Raw genomic sequence first — 4,151 nt, 5'->3', positions numbered from 1 at the left:
CCCAAGAACAACCCGATTCCCACATGGACAAGAGTATATACAAGAGTATGGAATTCTCATAATATGCGAAGAGTTTTTCTTTTAGGTTTGGGTGAAATGTCTTCAGTAGTAGAGTAGTAGTATCCCAAAGCTTTTTCCAGCTTTTAACACTCCAGTGGCAGGATGAGCTATATCTTAAGTCCAGACACTGAGATCCAGGGGGAAATCATTTAATAGTTCACATCAGTTTAAGATAATGAGGTGCCCCATGGGGGTGTTAGTTTTGTTCTGAATAGGGAAATTTTGCTGGGATCTGCAGAGGAGGAGGCTGGAGCAGGGAAGAGCATAGAAGGGGTGGAAAGGACAGCAGGGAGAACTCTGAGCCAAACCCCCGGATGCTGCTTCCTCTCCCCCACATTACTGTCATGCCATCTACTCTCCCGTGAATCTTGTGGGACCTTATTAACTTCTTAGGATCAGTTTAGCCTTTTCATAAGAAACATACTTCCCTGAAACATTTGCATGTGCAAGGGATAGATTCGGCAAACAAATGTCATGAGACAATGAATGTTCTCAATTTTATTTTATTATGAGGAATTCTATAATTCCAGTCTCACAGAATCCCCAGAGCTAGACGACAGCTTTCTCGAAAGGGCTGTTGTGTAAGGTTGAGGGTGGGAGTTACTTGTAATTAGACAGGAAAGCAAACCTGGAGCGACATGAGAAATTACTTGGAGGCACAATTTCAACTGAACTTAAGGTTCATTGCCGAGAACTGATTATCTTGGACTAGATAAGACTTAAAGTGCTTTCCAACTCTGGGATTCTATACCATTCCCTAGCTAGACATTCTGCAACTGATCCTCCCCTGGGCATGGCTCTATTGCTAAGAAAAGGGCAGTCCCCTAATCTCTTCAGGGAACTGAGTGCTGTAAGGAGGTAAAATAAATCTTAGTTTTATTCTAACAAGGGAACACAAGCCAGCAAGTCCTGGACCTGACGCATAAAACCAGGATCCTGATCTGATCACATCTATGTAGCCCCCTCAATAGGGTAATGAAAGGTGCTTGCGGTTTGAAGTCAACAAACTCGGGTTTCGGGTGTTTTACTGGTCATGGAGGGGAGGGCGGTTGCCGAAGCGAGTCTTGTAGGTTCTTTCCCTCAGCTTAGTATAGAGATAAAAAGCTGGGAAACAATTTGCAAAGAGGCAGAAACTTTTATTCTATTGGCAATCGACAGAGAAAGCGTCTGGTCAGAGAGGAGACCAGGCAGAGTGTCCGAGGCGGACACTGGCTACAAGGAACTGTCCCGGGTATTTAAGGCATTACTATTTTTTTCACTGGGTCATTCTGTAGGGATACCCATTGGACAGGGGTTTCACATATGTATGTTGATTGGTTTGGGGCTCATGGTGATAGCTGGGGTCTCCTGGAGACTCTCTTTAGGGGTTCAACCCCCTCCTCTGCTAGCTCTGGGTGGAAGATTGCAACTAACTTGAAGGCCATGGTTTAAAACCACAAGGCCACACAAGATAGCCAGGGTCTCCTGGAGCCGGTGAACTCTCCCCAGATGCTCAGCCCCTTCCCTTGCCAGCTTTTAGTGAAAGCTTGCAGCCACCCTGAAGGTGTGAGTTAAAGCTACAAGGTCACATATGCAGCACAAGAAGCTATTAGTGGCGAGATGCCAGTTGGCCTGGAGACAGGCTTTCCAGCCACAGCTGACACCCTGCTTGTGAAGGACATTCTACCTATGTGAAGGGCCCACAGACTCCCAGCCCCATTGGCGGGCCTCAAATCTCCCTTCTTCAATCCACACCCTACTACTGTAGGGACTTGGGCATTGATGTGGCTCTGGCTGCTTCCTGCTGACAGGGGGTTGTCGTAAGCGCCCTTAGGGTGGGTGTGAAAAGTCTGGGGTGGTGGTGGCGGCCGTCCAGGTTGCTGTGGTAGAATGCAGTCTCCATGCAGGGTTCCGTCTGAAGGACCATTTGCATCTTGATGGATTCTAATCTTTGAGAGACAAATTTGACAGGCAGTTAGAGATACATGGGCCAAACATTAGAGAAAGAAATAGCAGTCAGAATGGGCCCAGCAGACAAAGTACCCATGCTGTCGACGGTAACCAGGATTTTAGTTGTTCCCAAACCTGACCTGTCAGGTGGATTTTAACTGACAGGCTTTTTAAGCACACTGCCTTTTGTAGGCTGTGAGCTGTGCATGTATCTACAGCTCCTGAGGTGTTGATCTAGAAGCAGCAAGAGACGTTTGCTATGGCACATACTCCTCCCTGTTGGGCCAGCATATAGCCCAGAGCAAGTCTGAGCATCCTCTAAGATAGAAGAACAGCTGGACATAAGGAATTTCTCCCCACTTGCCTTCGTGCCTACAGAGACGATCTAGTTGGAGTATGGTGTTATAATTGACACTTCCTGTGGAGGCCAGGTCTCCCCATCCCTAAGGGGTGTTTGGGCCAGGCCTTGGTGCAGATGAAAGTCAGGACCTTCTTCCTGAGGATCTGGGGGGTCAAAGTGACCCCAGCTCTTGAGGATGCATCTGAGAGGTGTCATAAAGGAGAGAGAATGGGTTGTCTAGAGAGGTTGCCTCCTCTCTCTGTACAGCCCTAACATGAGGACTGAGCCTGGCAGGCACTGGGAGGCAAACCCAGTCCGGCCCCTGGGGCACAGCCCTCCCTGAGTGGTCATTACAAGGGTGGCCTTGCTATCCACCAGGACAGGATTGCCACTCCTACCCTTGTCTCGGTTTATCCCGGCCCTGGTTTCCACTCCTTTGCCTCTTACGATGAGGGTCTTGATGAAACGGTCTATTCCCACCGTAATGTTGCTGCCTTCAACTCTCAAAGCAGCCTAACTCTCATACCAAACCATTAGAAGGTCGAGCCAGTCCTGACTGGTGGTATCTGGAAGACCTTCAGAATCCATGCCTGCTGGACCCTCTGTTCTGTCAGGACTTAGGCAAGCGAAAAAAAGTCACTATGTCCCAAGAACAGCCTCACGTTTTTCTTCCAGGCTGTTTACAAGAATCTGTCTCAGGACCCCTTGTGGGGACACAGGGCGCATGTACAGTGACCTGACAGAGAGGGATAAAAATCTTTTGGGACTTATCTGAGCATTTTACAGAGTCCTTTTACTGTTACAGAAACCCGGTGCGGGGGGGGGGGGGGACTCTCTTTGTTCAAACAGGCACCGGAAACAGTGGAGGATCGGGGCAGTTTATTAAACCCAGTGGGCTCAGGGGGAAATATTTTTTTGACAATTGAACCCTGAGGTTCATTAGCATCATACCTTAACCCTTACAGCACTGTGTCTAAATTGCAGCCTATGTGACTTACAACCACACTTCCAAAGATCAGTGGGTCTGGCATGTTTACAAAGGAGGTACCTGGGTCAGATTTATAGGACAGATTTATGACTGAAGAGCAGAGTTTAGGACATCTTTCCTCCCTAGACAAGATAACTGTGTACAACTGCTTTACCAGATAATTGGGAGCAGCCACTCTTTCAAAGTGTCAGGGGTTTGTTTTCTTTCCTTTAGCTCTGGTTGTAGTCTTATTATTGCAAAAACCTCATTACTTTAACAGAAGATCAAATTCTAATTCTATGTCAAAGAAAAACAGACTAATAGCTTTTATATCCAAAAATTTCTTTCTTTCATAACCTTCTGTGACTTCCTCACACCTTCTGTAACTTACTCAAACCTTTCTTTTCCATTCCAGTCTAAGCTAGTCATTAGGATAAAACAGTTCTTACAAACCATGTCCTTTTCCTATTTAAAAAATCTCTTTTCTTTTTTTTAACTTTCCTTACCAAGAACACACTTTTATGCTTGTGACCTTTTCCCATCTGATTGCCTTGATCTACATTTCAGCCTTAAACAGTTTTAAATTATTTTTCATAAGAAACCCCAACAGTCTCCTTGCAATGATGGATAAACTTCACCGCTAAAAATCCTTTTGCCAGCTGAGATACGGGGCAAACCCAAACACACTCCTTTGGAAGGCACACCAGTCCCGCAGAAGGCAGCTGATCTCACCCAACCCCGATTTACCGCACAAGCGGAAGTCAGTATAGACGGTCCAGCCGCCTTCTGGGATGGGACTCCTCCGGCGCTCCTGGGCGGGGCTGGGCCTGGGCGGGGCTGGGCCTGGGCGGGGCT

General features: G+C 47.2%; 1 long non-coding RNA gene across 1 annotated transcript; it reads right to left on the bottom strand.

The window, feature by feature from the left end:
* Positions 1-1,175: 1,175 nt before the first annotated feature.
* LOC138849654 (uncharacterized) lies at positions 1,176-4,123 on the bottom strand. Its single transcript, XR_016233440.1, has 2 exons — positions 4,044-4,123; positions 1,176-1,988 (listed from the first exon to the last, which is right to left on the bottom strand). It is a non-coding gene; the product is annotated as an uncharacterized LOC138849654 (long non-coding RNA).
* Positions 4,124-4,151: the final 28 nt, after the last annotated feature.

This window comes from Oryctolagus cuniculus, chromosome 5 (assembly GCF_051225735.1).
Source record: "Oryctolagus cuniculus isolate XC-2025 breed Fujian yellow rabbit chromosome 5, ASM5122573v1, whole genome shotgun sequence".
Lineage (NCBI taxonomy): Eukaryota > Metazoa > Chordata > Mammalia > Lagomorpha > Leporidae > Oryctolagus > Oryctolagus cuniculus.
This window is presented reverse-complemented; position numbering and strand designations above follow the sequence as displayed.